Below are 15,253 nucleotides of genomic sequence, written 5' to 3'. Positions count from 1 at the left end.
TTGCAGAGACAAAATACCTGACACCCAAACTTAAAGGAGAAAGGTTTACTTAGCTCACAGTTTGTAGAGGTTTTGGTTCATACTCAACTGGCTCCAAGGCAGGGTGGCATGGAGGAGAAACAGTTCATGTCCAGCAAAAGGTAGCAAAAGCAATAAGGAACCAACCACAGCTCTTTCCTTCCCTTATATCTTATCCAGGCTTCTCAAGGCAACTTACATCCTTAATCCTGGCACCCTTGATCCTAGCATTGCACTGTGAATCAGTGCCAGTCTTACACATCCTAGATTCTCTAAAAAAGTCCCATCTATGACCACATGAGTCTTTGAGGGGACCTCTAGACACAGGCCATAACATCTGGTTTGACCTTCATTCTGTTTTCTGTGCTTTTTGCTTTTACCCCAAAATGATATGGAAGTTAGAGAAGGAAGTACAGTTTGTAATTTGAAAACCAATGAATTTCTGGTTGTTAAATTATTAGTATATTTTAATAATGATAACTATTTCACTCATCGAACAGCTGAAAGCCTTAGAAAAACAATTTTACATCTGTGTTTTGGGGTTTTTTTTTTTTTTTGGGTACCGGGCATTGAACTCGGGGCTTTCCATTTGTGAGGCAGGTGGCAGAACCACTGAGCTAAATCCCCAGCCCTACATCTGTGTTGTTGAACCTAATGTTTTTTAGATGCTTCAATACCCTTTTGGAGTACTGTACAATTTAGCTGTCTGCTGTGATCTTTCTTCCCTTAAACAAGTAGGATTGGAAGTCCCATTTGACCCAGCTATTCCCCTTCTGGGTCTTCCCAAAAGAATTAAAAGAATGATACCACAGTGATATATGCTCACCCATGTTTATAGCGGCACAGTTTTTAATAGCTAAAACTGGGATACAGCCCAATTGCCCATCAGCTGGAGACTGGTGTAAAGGATCAAAATGTAAAATTGATATTGTGTTATAGGAAGAAAAGGTCTAAAGGAGTAGGGGAAGTTGGAGGGCGGGGAGGTAAGAAGGAAAAAGAAAGGGCCTGGGATTTAGCTCAGTGGTTCCGCCACCTGCTTTGAAAGGGCAAGGACCCAAGTTCAATTCCTGGTACCCCCAAAAATAAATAAATAAAAATAAAAGAAGGGAAAAGGAAAAAAATGGAAACAAAGTCTTTGTAAACAGCGAAGGATGGAGCAGGTGAAGGGAGGCCAGGGGAATGGGGGAAAAAATAAGAACTAAGATACATCATGTAGAGGTACAAAATCCCAATGAAGAATATAACTGCATTGTACACCTAAAATGTACCAAAAAAGAACTACTGCTCAGGTTAAAATATTTATATCTATCTATATCTATCTATCTCTCTATATGTATATATCTGAGTGACAATTTTATAACATTCACACACAATGAACTGGTTAAGAAGCATTGCCACAGTTGCCCCTGTAGTGTTTTGCTGTTGATAATAAAGACAGTTCTTTGCACTTAAAAGAAATTAGGTATCAATATGGGTAAGCAATTCTGATTTACTAAAGGTCATCAATGACTAGCACTGGACATTTGAGTTCTTCTAGAGTACAGACCCTAGAAGCAAATACCATTATTGGTTAAAAATTTGTCTAAAAAAGTTAGTCTCTGCACTGAAAACTATTTTCACAAAATTGGAAGCTACTAAAGTGTTTGAATATAAATACTTTGCCTTCTTGTTACCGTATTTATGACCAAGTTCTCTGAAACTTTTGGGATTTACTCTCACATGAATGTGTGCTCTCGCATCTGTCTCACCCACTAATATCATCGCCTCCAGGCTTTGAGGTAGCAGGGAGATTCACCAGGGAACCCTCTGCTCACCAGGGATGCTTGGCTCCTGAATAGGGATCGAGAGCCCCATGGTGCAGAGTTGGGCTGATTGAGAACACTCAGGAAGTGCTCATGATATGAGTGTCATTCAAGAAAAGCAGAGGACCGTTCTGAACTGTACACATCACCAACAATGATACCATTGCTATGTGCCGAAGAGGACTTGTGAGGAATATGCTCTCTCTGCCATGTCATCTGTTCTCTGCAAAGTAGTTTGGGTCCAGGTAATTATAACTGGTGCTCTGGGACACTCAGTAGTCTGTCTAAGAATGTCTCTGACCTAAAAACAGGTTCTAGTTGGTGATCTTCCTTGTGAATATCTGTTTCATGTAGGCAGTCCAACAAGAATCACAGAAATCCAAAGACATCCCTGGAGGACAATCTTGGCAGTGCCACTGAACACCCTAGATAGGTTCTGTGCTACAGTTATACTGGTAGCTAACATGCTGTACAAATCCACTTTCAGCTTGCATTTGCTGAAGTTTCTGCTTCTTTAACTTTTTAAATTGTAATGGTTCTTTATATTCAGATAAATTCTTATACATGATTGGAATAATTTCTTTATCCAATGCCTCTGGCCTCAGTGCCCCTGTGGCTGTGGAAGCAGGGTCAGTCGTTGTCCTTGTCCATGTACACACGCGGTTCATGTGAAGCCATGAAAGTGGAAGGTTTAAAGAGATACTTATTAAGTGGGTGCTGTTGTCTGCTTGTCAGAGACTTTTCAGAATACATACAGGTCTGGTGTTCTGCCCCGAACCGGGATGCCAGCTTTAGTTAGCTTTATGAAATACTTATGTACTTGACTAACAACCTGTTTCACTGTCCTGTTGCCCAGTTCATTTGTAGTCTTCTGCCAGTGTTGAGATTCTACCTCCTCCAGAGGGTACTTCAGGAGCAGCTGTTCAATTTTTTTCTGCTCTTCTACCATCCACCACTGGTTAAATGTCTTGGGCTTGGTGGGATCACACAGCCAGGCTCTTACCATCTGAGGACAGCTGTGGGAGCCTTCTGGACCATCATTCAAGGGCAACACGGAGTACGAAAGGGACTATCCTTCCTTCTTAGCGTCCACAGGAGTTTTTGTTCTAGCAAGTAAACCTACTTTATCAAAAACTAACAACTCTCCTGGTATGTCTTTTACGGTTTTTAAACTCTTTCAAAATTCCCAAGCCTCTTGGTATATTGGTCCCATACAATCTCAGGCAACTGAACAACTCTCTGTTGTTGAAGAAGCCCTATATCAGCTTTCTTCTGCAGTTTCTCCACGAATCCGATGAGGTGTTTTAGCGCTTCCCTCTGGTGCTCACCTAGGCTCTCAAGGACCTAGACTGCTTGGGAGTGCTGAACCTTGAAGACAGCAGTTGTCTGCAGCAGTCTCTGATAATCTTTGTTGTGTTTCAGTGCCACATGATCTGATTCAAAGTAATAAACATCAGGATCATCATGTCCCTCTTCTGCAATGTGCTGATGGGCACTGTCTTTGGCAGGTGGCATATGTCCAATACTGAGTCTTCCCTCTGAGGATGACTTATCCCTTCGCTTTCATAGTTTTGAGAGTCACAACATAAAACTTTTTCATTTGAGAAATGTCATCAGGATTTGTCGGAGACTCACTTACATTATCACTAGCAGTTGCACCTGTTTCATTGGGACTAAGATTATTCTCCTCAAATGGTCCATTCTCTCTACAAGGAGAACTATTTTTAGTGGGACAAGCTGTGGCAGCCTTGTGTGGTGTCATTCTCAGAGTATAGTAATGTTCTTGAGGTTCTAACAGAGATGTCATCGGAGCTGAGATGTGGTCTAGAACAGATGGCAGGAGTTTGTTCTCCCAAGACTGGCATACTCTCAAGATCTGCGTCCAAGACATTAGTGGTATTTTCATTACACTGCTCTCTTGAGGCACTGCTATCTCCTACCACATCTACTTCCTCCTCAGAATCCCTTAAAGATGACTGGATTTCAGAAATGGGGCGTGAAGCTGGCTTGGTAGTCAGCTGATTAACATACTCCACAGACAGGCAGGCAGTTCTTAATTTGTGGTCCTCCAACTTGACCTGCATTTCTGAATTTGTGCAAAGCACATTATGGTCTATATAACTGCTGTCCTTTCTGTTATCATGGAACATTGAAGTCTGGATTTTCGAAGCCACATTTTCAGCTATTGACTTGTCCTGCAATGCATAGGAACAGTGCTGTTTTGCTTAGTGTTCCCATCAGGCTGACAGTCATCACAGTTTGTATCATTGGGATCACTGTCATCAGCACCACTGACAGTCAGATAGCCTGTGATTTCTTCAAGTACTGCAGAATTAAGTGGCCCTTCCTCACTGACATTCACCTTTTTAGCTTCCCTTTTCTCAGTCATCCAATATAAGACATCGACAAGTGTGTTTAGTCCCTTGAATATCTGCATCGTTGTCCACTCCTGTCTTCCTCTGTTCTATTGACTCCTTGTATGATTTGATAGGCAGATCTTCTTCTGAACTGTTTGGTGCTTCAGATCTAAGACAACATTTAATTTGTTTTAAAACTGGTAATACAGGTTCTATTTGCCTCACTATTTTCTATCGCCTGCCTTTCTAGGTTATCCTTTTCAGAAAAAGAAAGTCGTCTTTTCCTAGGGTTTACCCATGATTCTTGAGTACTCTGCTGCTTTAAATCAGTGGTTTTTCCATTATTAATTCCTTTTTGAATTTGCACAGGCTTTGGTCGTCTTGACCTTACTTGAGAATGAGAAGAGAGTTCTTCAGGGTGAGCAATGCTATAATTCCTTAAAGTTCTATCACAAAAAGATTCATCCAAGCCATTTTACCCCATTGTTGATCTTGTAACATGAGTAGATTGGGAAGCAGCCATACTGTGGCAAGTGCCTACAATACGGTCATCATGATCCACTCGGGAAATTTGTATAACCAAAGATCTATCATTGTGAAAATATTATCTCTTTTTCCTTAAATCCTGAAGGACTTGGAACAATGTCTAGAATAGAGCTTTAAGCATCAGGGTTTCAGACTCTCAGCTTCAGCCATGGAGAATACAAGAAACTCTTAAATTCCTTTAGCTGAGTTCTACCAGTATTAAGACAGGCAGGTTCCTGCAGATGAGTTTCTTAAGGCCTTTTAGGAAGTGTTTCACCTAGTATCTGATTCCCAAGGATCTGTTTTTGTCTGTTATCACTGTTAATATCCACATTACATTGAATCTTCAAGTGTTAATTATTTATATGGCTGTACTGTTACAATTTGGTATCTTCTGCATGGGGCTGCAAGCCATGAGCCGCTCTGGGAGGCGCCATCACAATAGTGGCGCTCTGCCCCTGCCACAGCACTTGCTCCAGTGGCTACCACTGCAGTAAGCTCAACATCCTTAATAATTATTTTTGAAACACTGTCCTTGTTCTGGTGTTCTTCTTTGAGAATTATTGAGAACATTTACTCATAAAAAATATTTTAAACATGAAAAAGATAAAACTTTAATTTTAGATTTAAAGAATTATTGCAGAGAGTTCTTATATATCCTACGACCATTTTCCCTTTTCTATGTATATAAAGCTGCATACAGTACTTCTGTCTTACTTGTCAAGCATATAAAAGCTAGTATTCTTTCCAGAAGCTTAGTGTTGAGAGAATTTTTTAATAGTAAAAAGATAAAGTGAATATCCTGGATTTAAATAAATAGCCTATTATTGTGTCATAGTGGACAAAACTACTCCTGAGTAATTTTAGTTTTCCTATGTTTTTCCCCATAGCCTTGCCAGCATTCATCATTAGTTGCTTTCTTGATAGTATCCATTCTTTCTGGAGGTGGGATGGAATTTCATTGTATAACTATAAGTCAGGGGTTGTGATGCTCCTTGCCTTGCCTTTGTTGCCCAGAATTGCTTTTGCTATTCTGGGTCTTTTCTGGATCCAAATGAATTTTAGGATTGTTTTCTCTAATTGTGTGAGGTATGTTGTAGGAAATTTGATCAAGATTGCATTAAATCTGTATAACAATTTTGGAAGTAGGGTCATTTTCATTTTATTGGTTCTTCCTACCCAAGAACAAAGAATATCTTTCCATTTTCTGTTATCCTCTTGGATTTTTTTTTTTTCAGAGTACTGTAGTTTTCAATGTAAAGGTCTTTTGCATCCTTTGTTAGGTTGATTCCTAAGTATTTCATTTGTTGGATGCTATTCTGAAAGGTGTGGTTTCCCTAATTTCTTTCTCAATGAATTTGTTATTCATGTACCAGAATGCTATTGATTCTTGAGTGTTGACTTTGTATCCAGCTGCGCTACTGAATTTGGTTATTAAGTCCAAAAGTCTCTTTGTGGAGTTTTTTGGAGTATATCATGTCATTCCCAAATAATGATAATTTAACTTCTTTCTTTCCTCTCCATATTCCTTTTATTTCTTTCTCCTGTCTAAATTCTCTGGCTAATGTTTCCAGAACCATATTGGATAAGAATGGTATTAACAAAGAAGAACCCTTAGGAAATGACTACTTCCCTTAGATGTCTTCTGGGTATAGCTGGCTTTTGAGTTTTGAGTCTGTTGCATGATCCTACCTCTTCAGATTATTGGCGATATAAAGGTGCTGCCTGTAGAGGCACAGTGACGCTCAGCAACTAGGCCACACAACGAGAGGTCCAACAGGAAACTTTATTCAGGAAGGCAAGTCAGGGAGAGAGGAAAGAGGGAAGAAGAAGAAGAAGAAGAGAAGAACAAAGAAAGAAAGGTCCTTTTATTGGTTTTGGGCTGGGCTATTGCTTATTTATGAGGAGTGGGCTACTTTTCACCTGTCACGGGCCAGATTGCCTTTTATGGGTTCAGTCCTGCAGAAACTTAGGTTTAACTCCTCCAGACCACTGTGGCCTTGGGGGGAGTGAAACTAAAGATAAGAGCGTGGGGTCATTTTAAGAGGCAAGAAGAACCAGGAAAATGCAGCCTGGGATGGAGGTGTCAGGTCCCTAACACTGCCTATTTGGCCTACCCCCTATTTCTTTGAACATTGGCTTATAGTATTTTTTGTGACCCTCAGACAATCTCAGTTTTGGCATGCAAGGAAGAACAACTAAGTTGAACTAATTATGGTTGAGGATTTGGCTTAGGGGTGCCACTGCCTGCCTCTCAAGTACAAGGACCTGAGTTTGACACCCAGTACAAAAAACAAAAACAAAAACTTGTGCTTATGTCACTTTGGCTAAAGTAGTACAATAGTATTAACAATAGCATCAAACACTGCTTAGAAATTGGCAGCCTGTGATAGCTATTAATTTATCACCTTTAACCATATGAACAAATATGTAGTTATATTACAAAATCTAAAGCAGTTCAGAAAATTGTATACAGTAAATATCCCCATAGTATGGTGACTTTACCCTCAAGGGAGAAAGTTTAAAAGGCATTAGAGGAAAAAATAGAGAAATAGAAGAAGGGAAAGATTAGAAGCAAGGTGAGAAGCCAACAGAAGATTGCACAAACTTTGGGAAACTGGTGAAGAAGACAGGAGAGAAAGAAGGAAGAAAGAAAAACAAGAACATAAGAAAAACAACAACAATGTTCACATGCATATAAAAATAGAAAAAGTAGAAACAATGTTCACATGCATATAAAAATAAGAAAAAACAATTGAAAAAGAAAAATATAAAAGCAAAGGAAAAAAGCAAAACAAAATTCACTTCAGGGCCTATCTCTGCTATCACTTGTTGACAGAGGGGAGCAGACAGAGCCCAGATCTGTGTTGATTTATCCTATCTAGTCACAGTAGAATTATGGCAGGGTGGTGGATCCCAGCAAACTTAATGCCTTTAGTTTCACTGAAGTTCAGGCTCCTTTTGTCTTCTGGCTGTGAGGCTGGGACCTGAGTTGTTCTGCCGGAAACACTCTTTGTTGGTCCTGCCTGCTAGACCCCAACTCCCTGCTTGCTCTAACTTGGCTCCCTGCTGATTTGAACTGGGCTGCTTGACTTCCTGCTATTTTGGGCTGGGCTGTGCCTCATCCTGACAAGAGGACCCACTGTATGGAGCCAGCCCATAGCTGCTCTGAGTTCTGAGTTCATGTGACTCTTTCCAGTATGGTGACTGGCCAACCACTCTTTCCTGGGGGATGTCTAAATCCAAGTGAGTCACCAGCCACTGCAGTAGCAGCATCTGCTCTTCCATTCCACTACTGCCATTCTTTCTTGAGACTTCTGGGGTAACCAGTAGTCACCATGTATCTGCAGGTTCGAGCCACCTCTTCTACATCATGAGCCGGGGCTTAGGGAGACAGTGCTACTTGCCATCTCCCTCTTCTGTGTTGAGATCCCTTTTTTGTCTCTCCCTGTGGGCTCCAATTTTCATTTCAGATCCTTGCTCAGTCCCCAGGATCTACTTCTCTCCTTCTTCTCTACCTCATGTTGCTACATGGTAGTGTGTGGATTCCAAATCTTGGACAAGCTGTTTATTTGCTGCTCACCATCTTCTAAGGTGTCATTCTGTCTAGGTCCTATTAGCTGACATAGCAATGAGGTAAAAGTATGTATACTAATTTGTATGTATGTGTTGCTATAATTAAGGTCCAAAGTGTTCCCCCCCAAGTCTCATGTGTTTAAGGGTTATCAGGGTGCTGTATTAATCAATGGATTCATCCAGTGTGGGTTCTGTAGCTGATTTGTGCTGTTATGAGGTGGGGCTTGTTTGGGAGTAGGTTACTGGGGTCATTACCTAGAAGAGCATATTCCTGTTTTCAGCTCCTATTTTTTCTCTGATTCCTGGCTGCCATGGGGTGAGCAGTTTTCCTCTGCTGTACCCTTCCACAGTGCCCTTTCTGCCTTGTAGCCACCCAACTATGAACTCATAAGAAACTTAGCCAAAAAAAAAAAAAAAAAACTTTCCTCTTTTTAGTTTTGGCTATTGTATCTCAGAACAGAAAAATGAATACATGTATGAACACACATGCATAAGTTTACATGCATAAGTTCTTATCTATATATTAACGCTAATCCATTATCATATGGGTCATACTAGTCTCTTGCTTATTTATAATCTACCATTGAAACTTAGAATCCTGGCTCTTCCCCTCACTTGATTATTCAGTTCTGGTATACATGTATAGCAGTTGCTAAATTGTTAACTTTTACCCTTGTGAGGACTATTAACTAGAGAACAGTGCTTTAATACAGTTTCTTTTACCTTTAATCTTGCAGTTTCCATTCATTTCCAAAATTACTTAGGAAGCACCTTATTCTTTCAGTCTCTTCAGTGGAGTTCCTTCAGACTTTTGCAATACCTTTAAATGCTTTTAACATATTCTTTATTCTATCTTGAGAATTTCCTGACCTACTAAACTTCTTTTAAAAATATTTACATACCTTCACTGGGTGTGTAGCACACACCTACAGTCCCAGCATCTCTGGAGGTTGAGGCAGGAGGATCAAAAGTTTGAGGGTCAAAAGCCTAGGCAGCTTTATCAGTCAGTATTTACTAGAGAAAGATAAATGAATTTGCAAGATTGGCTTCCATTGGCCACCCACAGAGTTGGATGAGGAAGAGTCCAGAGGGTCTGTCTGCACACTGGAGCTGGAAGGATTTAGTCAAAGGTCTGGAGCACACTGCAGTATCCTGTGTGAGTTTGTATCAGGAGGCCGACAGGCCTGCAATGGAAGGCTGAAGGATCTGTGCCAAAGTAAGCCAGGAGATGTCATCAAAGTGGAAAGCGAAGATCAGAATTCCTTCAAAGAAACAAGCCGATCCCTCCTTCCTCATTTCCTCTTTATACCATCCAGGCCCTAGGGTGGGTCCTCCACACCCTAAATTTCTCTTAACCGAACTTCTCGAATTGACCCAATCAACCATCTCAGTAACTTAGCAAGACCCTGTCTCAATATAAAATCTGTAAAAGGGGTTGGTGATACAGCTTATTGGTAGGGCATTTGCCTACCATGTGCAATCCCCATTATTTCCAAAGTAAGAGGATACATTTGCATTTAGTGTTTTTGCTATAAAGTTCTGTGATTTTTTAACAAGTACTTAACACATAATATTTTAATTACAGTATTTTGTAGAATAGTTTCACTATTCTGTGCAATACCCTGTGCTTCTCTTTCTCAATTCCTACCAGGCCAGAACCTCTGGCAGCAACTTATATATTTAATATGTCTGTAGTTTTGCCTTTTCTAGAATGTCGTGTAATTAGAATAATATATAACTTTTTAGACTGGCCCTATTCACTTGGCAATATGCCTTTTGGTAGAATTATAGCTTTTTTCTTTTTAATCAGTGAATAACAAAACATCCTATTATGAATGTACCACAGTTTGTTTTTCTATTAACCAAGGTGAAGCAACATTTGATTGCTTCCAGGTATTGACAATTGTGAATAAAGCTGTTACACACATTCATTTGTAGGTTTTTGTGTGGACATAAGTTTTCAAATCAGTTGAGTATCTCAGAGTGCCACTGCTATATTAGTGTATTACTTTTGGAGAATTGCCATAAGAAAGTACCAAAAACTGGATAATTTTAAAACATTTTTTTAATCGCCACAAATTTTTATTAAAGAAAGGAAAAGAGTTCACCCGGGAGCGAGAAGATGGCGGATGGGGCCGTAGGCAAGGACAAGCGCTGAGAGCAGTGGCTCGTGTCACTGCCCCTGTCTCGAATCCGCGTCATCAGTAAGACTTCCTTCCCCCAAAGTGTCCAGCTTCAACCGAGAGGCTCTGGTGCTCATGGCCAAGGCCACGGAGCTCTTTGTTCAGTATCCAGCCACCTATTCCTACAGACATGGCAGTGGAAAAGAAAAGAAAGCGTAACTTACAGTGATTTAGCAAATACTGCAGAGGAATCAGAAACTTTTCAGTTTCTTGCAGATATATTACCAAAGAAGATTTTAGCTGGTGAGTACCTGAAAATGCCTAAAGAGAAGAGAGAAGATAACGAAAGTGATGATGATGAAGCTGAGTCCTAACCCCAAAAAGAAGTACTTTAGAAATCAGCCTTCCAGGACATTTCTGGATGAGCACTGTTCCTCAGAAGCAAGCACGGCATCGTGTGCTTTGCTCCCTTCATGTTTCCAGACTCCAGCACAATGCTTGCTTTCCTGGCTGACACAGGCATCTCCCACATCTGCACTGTAAAGGACCGAAGGGAGAGTGACCCTGACAGTGCTTTTGCAAGGCCCACCTGCAGAGGGAGGTCATCAGGAGAGAATTCTGTACCCACAGCCCTACAGCTCATCTTCTGGGCTCTGAGCTGCATGAGCAGAGACCACTGTGCTTTCCTTTGGAACCTGCAGCTAGACTTTGAAGAGCTTCTGAATATTGTGCAAGTTTATATGTATATTCTGAAAATATTTCTTGTAAACAACTAGATTTAGTTTTAGCTAAATATGTAATTTATAAGTAGCATGTTACCTTTGAATTTTGGTATTTAAAGATTTGATAGCTTGTTAAAAATTCTTTTATTGTAAAGAAATATGCTTTCGTTTGCACAGTCAATGCTTTATGCAACTAGTTTTAGGACCCTCTATGATTCTAATGCCTTGCTCACTGCCTGAGAATTTAGTGAAATTTAAAAACAGGCGTTTCTGGGCCAGGGATTTAGCTCATGGTTCCACCATCTGCCTTGCAGGCGCAAGGTCCCAAGTTCAATCCACGGTACCAAAAACAAAACATAAAAACAGGCATTTCTGGGTGGGGGTATAGCTTAGTGGTACAGTGTGTTCTTAGCACACACATAAGGGCTTGGGGGTTGATCCCAAGCAAAAAAACAGCAACAACAGAAACCACTGTGTATATAAAATCTGTGTATATCGCTCAGCATGAAGACCCACGGTTCAATGGGCAGTACCACAAAAACAAACAAAAAAGTTACCTCTGCATAAACATTGTTTTAAAAAAGTTTCTTATGTTGAAGGTCCTTTTCACCTTCCTGTTCTTTGCTTTGTGCCCTAGTAATTTGTTTTTACTGTCTGCAAGAGAAAACTCTTAAGCTTTATTATATATTTTTTCTGCATAGGGTAAATTTTTTATTCCATTTTTTCAATATTTCTGTCTTTATTTTTACAGAGTTAAAATTTACAGCTAGGCGTGATGGTGAATGACTATAATCCTGCAGCTTGGGAGCCTGAGGCAGGAAGTTCAGAGCCATGAGTTCAGAGCCAGCCCACATTACATAGTGAGACTCTGTCTCAAAAAAAATAAAACCAATTTACAACCAGTAAAATCACACCTTTTGTTCTCAAGCCTGAATTTTGATAAATGTATAATTTTGTCTTTTAGTTTCAGTCTCGCTTTGTTGCCCATCCTCAGTTGGCCTTAAACTTGTGGTCTTCCTTTCTCAGTTTCTGGAGTAGCTGGGTTTACAGGTGCCTGCCTACCGTCATTCCCAGAGTATTCCCTTGTGCGAACTGTAGCCAGTCTCTTCTCCAACTCCTGGAAACCACTTTTGTTTTCTGCATCTCTCATTTAAAAATATTTTTAATAAAACATTTTAAAATTAAAAAAAAGAAAGAAAGAGGCTCTTAGTGCAAGTTTGGGCCAAGTAAAAGTAGGAAAAGAAGTACACCCTACAGCGTGAGGATTGGTTATCATGAAAAGGCATGATAGCAAAAAAATAAAAAAAATTTTAGCACCATTTTGTAGGCTAGAAGTCTGAAATAGGTGCCACCAGTGTTGTTTTCTTCTGAAAGCTTTGTAGAGGGATAATCTGTTTAGGACTCTGTCCTGACTTCCAGAAGAGGCCAGAAGTTCTGACATTCCTTGGCTTGCAGATGCTTCGCTTGTTTTTCTGCCTCCATCTTCACAAGGTGATCTCCCTGTATTGTCTGTTTATGTCTCTTCTAAGGACACTAATTAGATACCTGGTATGGCCTCATTTTAACTAATTATATATCCGCAAAAAACTTATTTCTAAGTAGGTTTATATCCTGAAGTACTACAGGTTTGTATTTCAACATATACTTTGGGGGAAGCACCCAATTCAATCTATAACCTATACTCTGCATATGTTTACTTTTTTCAGCAACTTTCAGACTGTCTTGCATGATAGTTGGTTGTACCATTCTCCACTGGCAGTGAATGAGAGAGCCTTGTGCTCTCTATCCTCACTAGCAGTTGCTTCCATTTTCCTTTTAGCTATTCTAATGAGTGTTTAGTGATATCTTGTTGTTTTAATTTATAATTCCCTATGATGTTGAGCTTCTGTTCTTTTTCTTTTTCTTTCTTTAAGAAGCTTTTTGAGGCAGGGTCTCTCTGTGCAGTTCAGGCTGGTCTTGAACTCATTATGTGGCCCAGGCTGGCCTCAAACTCATACAAATCCTCCATTCTCAATCTTTTCAGTGCCAGGATTACAGATATGTGCCATCATGCTTGGCCTCTTCATTCATTTTTATGGTGAATTCTCTATACAGCTCGTTTGCCTATTTTTAATTACATTTTTTATTTTCTTTTTGAATTCTGAATTTTGGAGGCTAGAAGTCCATGACTACCAAGGTGACTTACCAAGGTGTCTGTTGAGGGCGACTTCCTGATTCACAGACAGCTGTCTTGATATGTTCTCACATGGCAGAAGGGTCGAGAGGGCTTCCTGAATTTTTTTGTTGTTTTTTTTTTAAACAGTAAACTAATCCCCTTCATGAGATGTCCACTCTTACAGTCTAATCATCTCCCAGAGCTTCCACCTCCTAGTACTATCACACTCTGGGGGCTAGTGTTTCAACATTTATTTTGAGGAGACAAAAACATTCAATCCAAAGATCTTTTTTAAAAAATGTTATTAAAATATCTACCATAGAGTCTTTCTGGTTTCCTAAATAAGTTGCAGCCATCCTTAAATTTGAAAATTTTATATTAAACACTAGTAATATATAAGGTGTAATTGAGTGCGTTTTAAACTTTAAAGAAGTTCTTCCTGACTTCTTTGGAGATTGATGTAATTTTTACACAAAAATCTTGCTGTTTTGCTTAGCTGGGTTATTTCAGTGTTCTCTCAGTAGTCTTGGGCAAAATTAAAAGTGAAAAGCAGAGAGGTGGCAGTTATGGTGAGTTAAGCCTTATCTAGATAGAGTCAGACAAAAAGCATCCTTGAGGAATATAATGATGATTCATGTAAGTATTTGAAGGGCACGAAGCATTAATACTATTTTCCCTCCCTAACCACTATTAATACACATTAATGCCTCCGATGTATTGTTAGGAGGAGTTGAATACATTCCTACTTTGCCATTTAAAAAAAAAACAAAAAAACAGATATTCCAGGGCCAGGGATTTAGTTCAGTGGTTCCACTGCCTGCTTTGCAAGCACAAGGACCTGAGTTCGATCCCTGGTACAAAAAAAAAAGTTCATAATGAATTGAAATTGTATAAAATTAGAGGAGAGGTTAAAATTAAATACAGTATCACTTTATAACTTACTTTCCATTTTGAATAATGAGCTTAAGTTTCCACAAACTTAAAACACTGAAGAGTCCACAGATGTATTGGCTCCTGTCACAGCGACAGTGGGAACTGGACAATAGTTGTGAATATACAGAAAGACCTCAGACTTTTCCTATAAAGTACCTACAGAGTGTCATCAATACAGATCTTTCTGCTACAATGTTTTAAAACTACATTTTTCCTATCCATTTATTAACCTACCTTTTACACTTAGGTTCAACAAGTAAAGATTCTTGATAGTCTTCTATTTGGGAAGGTTTTAGAAATACAGATCAAGAAATATACCTTCTATTTCCTGTAGTCAAATTAGTAAGGCAAGAAACATGTGTCTCTATGTAGTATATATAAAATATATGGGAGAGGGTGGATATGAAGCTTATAATATAAATTCTATGGCACTATTGTGGAAAGAGCCATTAATTCCATCTTGACTAATTTGAAAGGCTTTGTAAAGGAGGTAGAATTGAGGTGAGCCTTGTAAAAGAAATAGGGAGAAAACCAGCTTTGAAAAAAGGAGAACTGGAGAATTTATTGGCCATGCAAGCTTCCACAATTTACAAACCCTATTTCATAGTGCTGTGTTTCACCAAACAAAGATTGAGACTGCAGGCACAGGACTGAGTGTCCTACTTTGTTTCAGCCATAACTACATACTTTTTCTGCTTGAAAAATGCTGTGTTTTTATGTAATATTTTATTTTAAAAAGGTATATGTTGCTTTGACACAGTTTAAGAACCGCTTTTCTAGGTTTTTATCATTTTTATGTCCTTTTCTATATTGCAGTGAGATCAAATGTACATCTCTCTTACGCTATACTTAATTTTTACTCATCAGTGGTCCACAGTTTTCAATAAAATGATTCAATCTTTGGCATTTTCTGTAAGCTCTAATCTCATAATTCTTTCAAGGTTTTTAAAGCTAATTTAGAATTTAAATTAAAATATATTTTAATAATGATATTTTACCTCTTGTTTTAAAATTTTATGTATAAAGACTTTGAGAAATGAGA

General features: G+C 39.2%; 1 protein-coding gene and 2 pseudogenes across 8 annotated transcripts in view; 2 read left to right on the top strand and 1 right to left on the bottom strand.

The window, feature by feature from the left end:
* Zranb3 (zinc finger RANBP2-type containing 3) overlaps positions 1 to 15,253 on the top strand; it is a 240,322-nt gene that overhangs the window by 82,123 nt on the left and 142,946 nt on the right. The window lies entirely within an intron of this gene.
* LOC109117470 lies at positions 2,033 to 4,700 on the bottom strand (annotated as a pseudogene).
* Positions 10,401 to 10,775, top strand: LOC104849660 (annotated as a pseudogene).

The sequence above is a fragment of the Fukomys damarensis genome, unplaced genomic scaffold (assembly GCF_012274545.1).
Source record: "Fukomys damarensis isolate Sample0158 unplaced genomic scaffold, DMR_v1.0_HiC HiC_scaffold_29, whole genome shotgun sequence".
In the NCBI taxonomy this organism is placed as follows: Eukaryota; Metazoa; Chordata; class Mammalia; order Rodentia; family Bathyergidae; genus Fukomys; species Fukomys damarensis.
This window is presented reverse-complemented; position numbering and strand designations above follow the sequence as displayed.